Raw genomic sequence first — 12,835 nt, forward strand, 5'->3', positions numbered from 1 at the left:
GTTAATTCTGTTTGGTTTCGGCGTGTGCAATTGTGCTACGTTGCTGCAGACCAGCACAAACAATTTGAACGACCCCCTGAAAGAGACGGTTATGGCCATCTCTGTCTCACTGCTGCATCCAACCAGTTGCTCCTTCCTTCCTTCCTTCCATCCTTCCTCGTTGGTTTGCTTTTAACGGTTCCTTTAACTCGTAGCAGCAACTCTCGTAATTTGATATGAGCGTAAACGCAATACAATTAAATTATCATCTAACTTTCTTTTTTATTCTATATTATCTCCGGTTTATTAACAAACAATTTCAGATTTTGAAGACACTTGGTTATCGTAACTCGGGCAAAAAGTTTCCAATACGGTCTACACTCATTTAACCTCATTTGTAAACTTTATCTCGTTTTGAATTGATACGATGCTCGTGTTCTTCATTTGTTTCTATAGTTTTGGTCTTCTAGTGCATTAAACTTAAAAGGCTAGGTCAGCGCCAAGACTGTTTGGACCCTAATTGTTTTAAATGAAAACTGAGGAAGCGGCAACATGCATGAGTGGCATTTGTCTCCGTTTAAATGCGGTTGACCGTTTGTGACAGTGCCCGGGCGGTTAGTTGCCGGCTTTTCACCGCGGAGGCCTGGGTTCGCTCCCAGGGCAGTCCATGTAGGGATTTGCGGTGGATAACGTGACACAGGGACAGGGTTTTCTTTCACCGTTGCTCCATATTCACTCACATGATTCTGAAACATGAGTCTATAGCATACGAAGCAGGAGTGTTAAACATTGGTGCGGCTATGTTCAGTACTGTAAAGCAAGTCAAAATTAATTCTGATCTCAACACATTTCCCCGACGGCAGAGACGCCACTGTGACAATGGAATGCAAACAGGTGCGCTTGAGTCACTTTAATTAGAGATTATTAGGAAAATAAGTCGATAATTCGATGCGACATTTCAATATTTGCGACGCTATTCTATTTAAGTGTTTATGTGTCCTGTTCTTTTACGATAATTTGTACAAACCGAATAGAGTTGGATGAAAACTGGTGGAATTAAGCGACCAATCGGACGGAACGAAGGAAGACCAGCGTGAGAGGAAAACCACTAAAAATTCAGAACAAGAGATATAAGACTTTTAGTGAAATATAGGACTGAAAAATTCGATTTTTCGTACCTTTTGCGAGTTTTTACATTAGCTCTTTACAAACATAGTTTACAATGTTATAACGTTTTTTAACCAATAAACTTACACTGGGATAACGAACTATAATGAAAACGAAATTCACACAGAATGATACCCTATAATTTATAAACATGTAATAAAAGCATAAGCAGGAATGCTCTTTCTCGGATTGCGGTCTTATGGCTTGTCTTGTAGGTTCTTCTCTGAGTGTCTTTGGTGATGGTATTATATTACTAATTTCTTTGCTTTAGCCTTTATCCATTGCCTTCAGTCTAAGTTTTTACAATCTTAAAACCCTAAAAAAAAATTACTATGTTTTTAAAGACGTATCTTCCTTCTTTTTCAGATCGAAAGGGGGAAATACATATTCGGTCTTCTATCCTAAAAATGGATGGGGGTGGGGGTACATTTTTGACAAACGACTGTCACAGGCGTAACAAAGCAGAAACAGTTACCGCCTTATAAACTCCAAATCTCGACTTATTCATGACAAAAGATATTTTTATGATAATAATTTTCGATTATTCGTTTCAAATATTCTCACCACTTGTTAGGATATCAGGTGTACTATAATTCATTATCATAAACAAAAGTCAATTATAAGCTCAAGAAGCTACTTATATACTACTAGTATAAATGGCAGAGATGCTTAGTTATTTTATAATGGCAAAAGATCCTGAAATGCAGAAGATAAATTTTAGAATTTAACTCCCCAAAACAGCGCACAAATTCGATTGGTTTTCCAGATATTAATTTATATAATCGCTTGCGGTGCATATGGCTAGAATAAGAGCTACGTGAGAGGATTAGGTGGTTTAATAAAAAAATTAAAACTGAATAGAAAACAGCTGTGTCCTCTTTCGGTGCTTTAAAACCATGTTTTGATTACAGACTTGTCTGATTTTCTAATAAATAAATCAGAATAACACATTTTATTCTAATATTTCCTTTTCTGTAGTTTATGTGTATTTAATATTGATATTTTGGTGTCGTTGAGAAATGAGTGGGGTCACAATTGGCCGCGCGGTCTGAGGTGTGGGCCTTGTGCTTCTTGGTCTCTGGGACCGTGGGTTCGAATCCCACTCAAGCCATGGATGTTTGTCCGCGTTTTTCTATGTTGTGCTGTCCTGTGTACAGGTCGAGGCATTGCGACGGGCCAATCCCTCGTCCAAGGAGTCCTACCGAATGTCCATAGATCGAGCCAACGAAAAGTTGGGACCCGCAGTGCTCAGGCACTTGAAGAACGGGTCGTTCCCAGTATCCAGTAGAGAAACGAATTTTCTGCTAAAAAGACTCACACGATGGAATAATAAACATTCGAAAGTCAACATACACGCATGCGGGTCAGGATCCTACAATGACCTGTACATACTATTAGGTATTTTTTAATTATTAAAATGTGACGTCGTAATTGTCTATTTTTATAATGTAGTGCACGTTGTATTTAATATTATAGTAATTTCAGGTTCCATTTCAACTTTAGTAAATTTTCACGCCCACTGTAACATGTACATTATACGTGTAAACCTTGGTTCATTTACTTCTTCATGCATATTTCGTCTTTGTATTACAGATATCTTCGAACTTTGTCTAAACTAAGGTCTCTGTTATTTTGAGACCTCTCAAGAAGTTATTTGTACATACTGAAACATTAGGCATAATTAAAATAATGCCATGTATTTTTGAAAAAGTTCATAAAATTAGGTATAATTTTTACAAATTTAAATTATCTCATCATTGATGTCCTCTGGGTAGTAATGCAGTGAGGACTTGTAGATAGATACTGACGTCTTGGAGAAACATAGGGCTACTACTACAAACAAATGCGTCGATTTCCATTCCACTTCAACATAAATTTTCGCAACTTGTAACAAAACCATTATTTCTTTTGGAAAGACAATCTTAAATTATTTCAAAGAAATTTCCCACCGTATGTCGTAATTCTGCATCACCCCCTCATTAAAACCAGCCCGTGGATTCCAATGTTAAGGAGGAGGCGAACACAGAATAAGGGGCACGAAGCCGCGACGATCTTAAATGGCTATCCATGAAATGACGAAGTTTTTACGACGAGGCGCATAACCAGTGACTGAATGAATACGTTACACAACTGAGTGAAGGATGAACGCACAGGCAGATGGATGGACTACCAGGTGGCTGACTGACAGCGAGGGATGATGGTTGTGGCGGTCTCGGCACAAAAAGTCAATAGTCACTGTAGTAAGCAGAAAGGGGGTTGGTCTGGAAGATGAAGGCAGCTATCTTGTTTCTTCCCATTTCTTATGAGACGTGGCTCGCCAGGAGATACTTTGTCCGCAGAAGTGGGACTTGCATCTTAGAAAATTACACTATTTTCTATCCATACACCTGAGCTGTGTTCAACAGCAAATACTGTGGAACGTACGGGTATAGGACCTATATGTTTGGGGATGTAGGGTATGTAATGCGCTCAGCGAAGAGTGCTTGTTTCATAAACAGCCACAGATATTTAAAACGATGTTTTTTCGAAAGCTTAGCAAGGCCGGTTTTTGATTCAGCCTAGCTTGCAAGAGGAAACAAAGACTCAAACTCATCATTTCCAATTCAGTTTTATTCTTCGTACGTTCTCAACAGAAAGGCCCTATTCAAACGTCTTGTGTGCCAATATGAAAACTTCCACAAACCATTCTTGTATTATCCATTCACAAGGAAAATGGCAAAAAAAGCCTTAACAATTTAGAGCAAATTCATTTTCGTGACCTCCACATGAGTTTCCAAAGCCTAAGCGTTATTGATCCAGGAGAAAAGGCTTCTTCCGCACCCCAAATGTTTCTCAGCTTTCAGCCACCAAGAAATAGTATTTCTGCAGAAAGGCGTGTTTATGTCAAAGAGTTCAACGTTCCAAACGACAAAACTGAGAATTACAAGAAGTTCGCCATGCGGTTAACAACAAATTTCAAATACAAGCAGCCATGCATTTGCGAATTAACGTATGTTTTCTCCGGATAGGACAAACCCAAACGCTTTGATGATGCTATATATATATAACACGTGATGTATTACTTTCCATACATGAAGAGAGAGATGAACGTCATGAACAAGAAGTTAAATAACAATGAAGAGTATTACATTGTAACGGGACGATAAACAAATGAGACTGGTAAATAAAGCTACACAAATACAGTGGACACAAGCCACTCCCAGATTCCATGACCGTAACAAATACACACGTGGGATGGAGGGCAAGACCACGTAGCGACACTATCGGATATTAAATTGTTACGATGAGGCTGTAGAATTAGTGCTCGCTGGTGTTTAATAGTTCCACTGGTTTACAAAATACAGTGCAGTGTAAAAGTCAATGTCCGAAAATTCCACCGACTGTCAAAATTGAAAGAGTAAAAATGTTCTTGCGCCGTGTAGTCTGGTAGAAATTTACCGACGTTTCATAGGTCCTTGCTGCCTCCATCATCAGGGAGACTATTTGTCGTCTGTTATTTTGCATTCACTGCACCAACACTTACTATGCTACTGCTCTAGCGAAGTGGAAGATAAACTGCGAATGGTCACCTGGTCCTGGAAGGCAGGTCCAGAGTCGATTCTAGACCAGCATCAGGAGAAGAGAGAGTAGATGAAATGAGAAGAGAAGAAACCATCATCAACATTCTACAGGGTCCACTACTAGAGTAACTACTACTTGTCCATCGCTCTGTTGGTCGGTCGGGTTCCGTCCAGTTGCGGGAATACTGAAGAGAGAGAGAAAGAGTGTGTGAGGAAGAGAGAGTAGTTGAGCGCGCGCAACGATAAACAGGCAGGTAGACAGTCCAACGACCGCGACCGACGTCGGCGTCGAAGTGGAGGACGTCGACGACGAAGAGGGAACGAACTAGTGCGGGCTTCCCGAGACCCTGCGAGGGCCGGAGCCGAACGAGTGAGCGAGAGAGCGGCAGCCTAGCGTCAGGCGGACGAAGCTGGAACGAAAACCCCAGTCAGTCCAGTCGAGATTTTGCTGCTGCGAGCTCAGGGTTGGCACTGAAGCGCTTGCATAAGCAAGCCAGAGCAGAGCAGAGCGAGCCAGCAACCGAAGTGCTGCTGTCAGCAAGCGTGGTGACACACAAATCGTATCACAGATTACATTGACAGGGAGAGGGGGTGAGTGTCGTGGTGAATTAAAACAGTTTCAGTGAAGAGAAGCTAGAAGAAATATTGGTTGCAAGTGTCAGTGTGGTGTGTGACTCATTGAGTAGAGGATAGAAAATGTAAGCCCCATACACACGATCGATAGAAATTTATATAGCTCCGCTCTCGCTGCGCATCCTCACGCCAAGGCAGTTTTTATTTTTATTTTTTTTACTCTCTCGCGGTTGTGTTTATTGTTCGTTTGATGGAAGGTTTCAGTTTATTTTATGCATTGAGGTTATTACACTGTTGAATGACCACAAGCATACCCAAAGGAAATCAGACACCGGAGGTGAGAAATGGTATGCTGAATTTCTTACATGTGTATTCGTGAAAGTGTGGAACGTTTAGACGACGATATTTTTGGCTGTTGGAGGGAGTACTAACGTCGCAACTACGACGGTAAGTACAATCAATAATCATCTCCACTGACACAAGGGGAATGCCATCCAGCAACAGCGGAATTGCTTCCTGCCTCGTGCTCTGCTCTGGCACCGTCAGACAACACGGAACCGCTGATGTTGCCTTTTTCACCCCTTCCACAAAGATATGAATGGACTGGCCGCCTCACCCCCTATCTGCAGTTATCGCAAATTATATTGGCCACGAGCATGACTGGGGGGTTACTTTTCAGTATGATTCACCCTTTTACTTCATTCGTCATCGTTCTTGCATTGGGAAGCAGCAGCAGTAGTAGAAGAGTGTCATAATTATTTTGTAGGGCGCATGCGCTCATTATTTCGATATCACAAACATGTTATCAAAGTGGCAGAATTTAAAATACGTAGCAAAGGATAATGCTGGTTGTAAAGAGGGGAAAACAAGCCTGAAATGCAGAATCAATTAACTTGGTGTACATATAAGCAGACGATAGACGTATCTAGTAAGCCGTTATAATAGCTAAGAATGTTATGTAAAGGAAATTTCAATGTTAACAGTGGATGAAATATTGAATACTGCGGGTAGGTTTTGTTTTAAAAATAACGTTATATCAAATGTAAGAAAGGCATGTATTTTGGATTTAAAATCTCGTTCTCGAGACCGACTATAGTGACAGAGACTCCATTAGGGAAGAATTCTGGTCCCGTAAATTAGATCAGACCTTTCCTTCTGTACAATTTCGAGTTCATCATTGACTAATCGTCATTTAATTTGAAGCGTCATTAAATAAACCGGAAATAACACAGGATGATGAGGTTCAATGAGGTACGTAGAAAACATGACACGCATTTAATGGAGAAATCTAGATAAGTTACAGGTCCGAGGATTTGGTAAAAGCAGGGCGCGCGTGTCTCGAGCTACAGATTATCGTGGATACTGCTTCATCAGATTTTAGTCGCTTTATGGTCACAGGTCGTGAGGTGTATATAGCAGCTGATAATTCCAGCAAAAACACATTCCGGTAGAACCAAAACAATTCAACGAGGGCGCAGGGCAAATTACGAAACACGACTGTCTTTTAACATTCCGGAGTTATGAAGTTCTGAAGTCAGATAAGGAATTAATCGACTCGAATTCGAGTGTCTGGCTTCTGTCACAGCAGACTTTCTGTTATCACGCTGTATCAACTGTATCAACTTTTTAGTGCCGGCAACTTTCATATTATGTAATGAAATTATACATCAGAAATTAAAATGGTTTAGGTTCATCTGATAGGCATCGCAGAATAATAAAATACCCACATCGTATTACGCTTAAAAATAAGATGATTACAGCCTAAGGCAATATTTTTTTTACAGATATACGAAATTTCACTGAACATGCCTTAAGGAACGAAGACATTAAATAGGAACCGGTTTGCAGGCTGCAACGTTTTGGCCAACCATAATCCGTAAAAATTATTATTTACATCGTTAAAATGTATAAAGTATCTATTTTTAATTGTTAACATGAAATAGTTTGTTTAAACAAATACATTATTTTTTACAGAAGTTATGAGAATCCTTTGTAGTCATCACAGTGATATGTGATACTAGAATTTTACTTTAGTACGTGTCTGTATTAGTACAGCTAAAATTCTGGTCCGAATTAAGCTTACGAAAATAGAGTTAAGGGTGAGGATTGGATTCATCTTGCTTAGGATCGGTATCAGTGACTGGCACTTGTGAACACGGTAATAATCTTTCGGGTTCTATAAAATACAGGGGAATCCGAGTAGTTGAGCAAAGCTAGCGTTGGTATCTCAAGGAATCTGTTTCATGGGTTTAATTACATTCATGAATTACATAATCACCACGCATAACTGCATTTAGTAGCCCACTTAAAACGTGCAAACATGTTCGTATATTCGTCTGTCTTTTAATTAATGGTAAGATTCGGCAAAACAATAGAATCCCTACAGTTGGAGCTAACGCTAACAGAGAAGTACGATAAAAGCCCCTTATATTACACTGTAAAACCGAGTTCAGAAACATCGTTCTCGAGGAGGAAGATATTCGGCAAAGCTTATGGAGATCTGCAGGTTTGGATTTACAATTCGTGAAATGTCCAGCCGAAACGTGTGAAGGGACCGGATATAAATAATTGCTTAAAAATGTCGGATGATCCATATTCATCAGAGGACGTCACTGGTTCGAGCAGGAGAGTTTTAGTTGTCGGCCACTGGAAACGTTAAAACGTTTCTTCAGTTCGTGACCGAAACAGAAGTAACATACATCTGTACTCAGAATTATGAACACGATTAAATGATTATTCTAACCTATGACGTGGATCTTAAGCCAAACGCATTGACATTAATTCAAAAACTTTTAACAACGCACCAGTTTTACCACATTGTTTCTAGTTGTATTAGCTAGAATATTGTCAATTCCATTTCTAATAACGGAGAATTTTGTGTATGATGGGCAAAACCTCGATAAAAACTTGTCCTAGCTCTGTCCAGAGGTAACGTGTGGATGAACCAGGTTTTGACCTCATTCCACTCGGTGGGAGCTTTGCCAAGTACTGCAGCTGAAACAGTGGGTCCACCAGAGTCATCCTTTCTTCTGTTGCTAAAGTGCATATCAGATTGTTGCCAATAACGTAGCTAAGAACATGCTGTGAATGGGTAACCAGAGTTCATTAACGCTCTGACAGCGAAATGTTCAAGGAAACAGAACACTTGGATGACATCCTACGTGTAAATGGGAAGATTAGATTCAGCTGGCTCGGGATAGGGTCCACTGGTCCATTCTTTGACTAGCCGAGTGACTATTTGTTGCTTAGTGACAACTCTGCTACGTTGAATTATATGAAATACGAGACGCGCTAGAATTCGACGTCAATAAATTAAATGGTCAGAAAATTATGGACAAAATGAGATTCAATACGGCAAGAAGTGAAAAAACGTCTCGTGTACAGTATATAAAATGAAATTGTGATGAACTGATTCGTTAGGTTTCTTACAGGTATAGTTCCGGCTTCGATTTGAGAAACTGCTAAGGCGTGCAGTCTCTTAAATTCTTACTTTTTCCGTTTATTTCTGATAGAAACCACCGCGAAACTTGGCTTATCCGTTGCTTTACGCCTATACTGTTGGGCAAGGCGAACAGCTGGCAGAGTAAGCACGCCGAGGGAGATGAACTCCAAGAAAACCTGCTTCAAGCCAACTTGACAACCAAAAATTCCACATCGTCTGGCCGGGTATTGAACTCTGGTTCGCTTGGTGGGGAGTCTTACAGTAGTAAAGAGTGTGTATTCCTATTCATTTGTAATGTTGTCTGAGCATGCTAGTGACTGTTCTAACACAAAACAAGAAAACGATGAATTTTGGGATTTAAAGACAATTACACATCGTTCCAGACTGCTGAGTGCAATTTGTCGACATCGCCTCGAAGCTGTTTTTGTCTTCCGTCGATGTTTATAAACCGAAGTCAACAAATTACTCATTTCTGATAATGAATCAGGTGTAGGATGTTGTATCACAGGACCCCTCCTTTGAACAGTTATTTAGTTGTGGTATTTCACAGAAGGAGACTGTTACAAATGTAAACGTTCCTGTGCTGAAACACCACGAAATGAATGCGTATGGGACACACAGGGTTCACTGCCGTGTTTGCAAGAGTCTGCCACTGGCCCTCGTGTTAAGCCATACTGATCCAGTGAACATTCTCACACCTTAATTTTTACAGATTCATATTAATATTACAGGCTATGTAGGATTTGAAGTTTTCATGGCGGTGAGTCTGAAGACTGCTGTCATCTGGATTGTTGCACCGTGTAGTCTGGTAGATGATTACCGATGTTTCAGAGTTCCTTGCTGCCTCCATAATCAGGGCGATGATAACCCTGGTGACGGAGGCAGGATGACCTCTACAACGTTGATTGACATCTACCAGGCTACACGGCGGAACAAGTCAGAAGACAGAAATTTTAAATATTACAGGCTATTCCCGTATATGTCTAGGTCCCTAAAGCAGTCTCTCACCTTCAAGTTTTCCGACCGAAAGGTCTATGAATTTTGCACCTCTCCTATAGTTAAGGTTACTAATTATGAAGCGCCTAATTGTGCAGTTATCTCAAACCTCATATTACTTCCTCCCTCTCATGTCCATATTTTCTCTTCAGCATCTTGTTACCAGAATCCTCACTTGTTCTTCCCTAAGTATGAGAGACCAAGTTTTACACCCGTTCAAAACAGGAACATGCTAGTAAATAGCATGGTAGAAGATAAAATATTATGAACTAACTGTATCAAGCACTCTCGGAATGTGATCTGCTCTGAGCTGTTTTGCGATGAACTATATAGCACGAAACCACAAAAACTTACCAAATTATTAACGTAGGAGACAGCGAAGTTCTTGCACAGTCCCATATAACTACAGGTCATTCTAAAAACAGGCCGTGATGCGTGAAAATCATGTAACGCAGGGCAAACTACTTCCACCCTATTTCTTGTCTTTGTATCATCACTTCTTTTCTCTTCGGTGTATGTCTGCCATCAAATAAAGAAAGCCTCTCACAAATTTTCAGCCGAGTTACGCTCTTACAGTTCATGCGCAAGTTTATTATCTGCATAAAATTTGAATTCTGAATATTTTCGGAGGATCCATTACCTCCAAAATCGCCGTGGAATCTTATACAAATTGTAATATTATGCTAATAAGTTCCTGCGAAATAGAATATACTCGTCGCACATCATGATTTATAAAGCAATTGGATAAACTGTAAGTGTACACGTGAATGGTTCTAGCGGTATATAAAGGTTTTTCTCACTACGACTTGGATTTTAAATTTAATTAAATAAAGGTAAAATGTACGTCGCTTCTGTTTTCTGTAAGAGTTCGCTACTTCTCACACCTTAAAGTTGCTCTTGGAACCAATTAACTAATAGATTACGATGTCTATTCATACAAGACATGCTAATGTCATTGCCAAACGACAGGCAATTCAAAGGGCATTCAAAGGGATGGTGACCGGGAGTGAGCGGGAAGGGGGCAGATGGGGGTTACCGAGAGGTACTGCAGTACGACAGCAGATTTGAGAAAAGCATGATGACAAGTAGTGACTGTGTGGGAGGGGAGGACGTGAGATACAATTAACCTGTTTCAATTAATGCTTCAAAGTGAAAGTGAAAATATTATATGAATATTTCTGTGTGAAGAGGTCAAGGAAATTGATTATTCGGAACACCTGAGCGCAGATGGGGAATTAATATTAAAGCGGATCTTAAAGAATGGGGTGTGTGGCATTCATCTGGCCGCTGAGGGTAGACGGCTGTGGTGGACTTTTATGACCACGGTAAAACACCTTGGGGTGAATTTCTGGACCACCCGAGAACGTATTACTTCCTCAAGGACTCTGCTTCATGAAGTTATTGCCAAACATTTTTTTAAATGATCCAACTGTGATCGATTATTAAGTTCTAATATCGATTCGATTCCATGTTTGAATTTTCGCGATGACAGTGAAATGTGTTTGTGCTTTTATTAATCGAGTACTGTGTTGTCTAACGACGTTTATTCTCTGAACAAGTTATTTTACACTAAAAGTATGTTAATGATTTGGAAAGACTGCAGAATGAACCACTAGTGACCTATTTTAAAGTAGTATCCCAATATTTGCTGCGATGACATGAAGACAACAGAAAAGATGCCAGGATAACCGATCTTTTGATCGAGATTCGAATGCCGGAATTTTATATCATTTCGTTTCGTATCAAACCGAATTATGCATTTTTAGCATTCCTATATGAAGTGTGTGACGCGAAATGAATCAGTCGCTGACTTACTACTGACTGTGCTATTACGGTTCAATTCCCATCAGGGTTATGGAAGTTACTTATACTTCGTCACTGTGTTCAGACTGGCTGTGAAACCGACGAAGTTTCCAGTCCAATGGATACGTTAAACCTCCAACCGCTTAGTAAGTTCTAGTGCACAGATTAGGAATACATCGAGATCCGCTTTTCATATTCCGTCTTCATGCTGTGGTGTTTTCAACACAGGAAGAATACAGTTCTTTATCTTTCCTTGTAGACCTACGTACAATTTTCTTCCTTCTAAAAGCGTTGCAGGTGTCTGCACCACATCAAACGCAGGGCCTCGTGAGTTAACCCAGGTGTGAAGCGTCACAATGGAGTCTCTGGATTGAATCCTGAGACAAATGGTCCTTTCTCATCCGATTCGTCGTTCAAATTCTTCCATCATGCAGTGTTCCAAAATGTCGGCAGTTGACAGGTTATTATGAAATTCCTTCTGAATCCATGTCGATTTATTTTATCTTTCGTCTTATAATAATTCTGTATTATTAACTGAAATTACGTTTTATAATATTGGTTGTAATGGAAATTATTAAATTGCTCATAGGGCAGACGGAAGATTAAAAATTATTTAGCCACAACTCCGTTCACCAAAGAAAAATAGCCTATATGAATTTGCTGAGTACGTAACCAGTCTCTTGGTGACCTTGTGGATTAAACTGTAACATGTTTGAATTTGACAGCCAACAAGTTTAACAAAGTAGCTTTTATTACACTGTCAGGACAATACACAACTTGTAGGCCTATATTTAACGGATGTTTCGATCTTTTAGAGATGAACAGTTACATATTGTCCTGATAAAGTGTTATAACAGTTATTTATTTAAATCTCTAACTGGCAATTGCAGCAACACGGTATGAGAAATTGCAAAATCGTCAAGGAAAAATGGATAACATGTAACAAGTGTTTGTATGGCAATATGCGGCAATGAATTATTATTACTGTCTTTAGAAGCATAAGTAATGCCACACATATATTGATACTGTTCCTTTCTTTTGATCAGTTTAATTACGGGGAATGCTGTCTGCTTACAAAAGCATTTATTTTTATGAGTGCCGAAACTCTATCATTGTTAATGTGCAATATCTAAAGGGTTTGTGATCGGTAAAAATCATTTCAGTAGGCCATCTAAGCGTAAAACAATGTTACCTGTAAAGATGACTAGCTTGTGTGGATCTTGCACAATGTAGTCTAGTGGTTACTGATCGACTTTTCGAAGGATTTTACTGTTCCTCTGAAACGTCGGTCGATATATATCAAACTACACGGCGA

At 39.8% G+C, this 12,835-nt stretch overlaps 1 protein-coding gene across 2 annotated transcripts in view; it reads left to right on the top strand.

The window, feature by feature from the left end:
* The first annotated feature begins 5,127 nt into the window (after positions 1–5,127).
* The window catches only part of LOC110841283 (irregular chiasm C-roughest protein-like), a 302,701-nt gene continuing 294,993 nt past the window's right edge, over positions 5,128–12,835 (top strand). For both annotated transcript variants that reach the window (XM_087352626.1, XM_022086681.2), the window contains exon 1: positions 5,128–5,726. The gene's annotated coding sequence lies outside the window, so the exon portion shown is untranslated. The remainder of the gene's footprint in view (positions 5,727–12,835) is intronic.

Source organism: Zootermopsis nevadensis, unplaced genomic scaffold (assembly GCF_977971745.1).
Source record: "Zootermopsis nevadensis isolate Lab colony 2312 unplaced genomic scaffold, Znev_1.0 Znev_ptg000021l, whole genome shotgun sequence".
Classification (NCBI taxonomy): Eukaryota; Metazoa; Arthropoda; class Insecta; order Blattodea; family Termopsidae; genus Zootermopsis; species Zootermopsis nevadensis.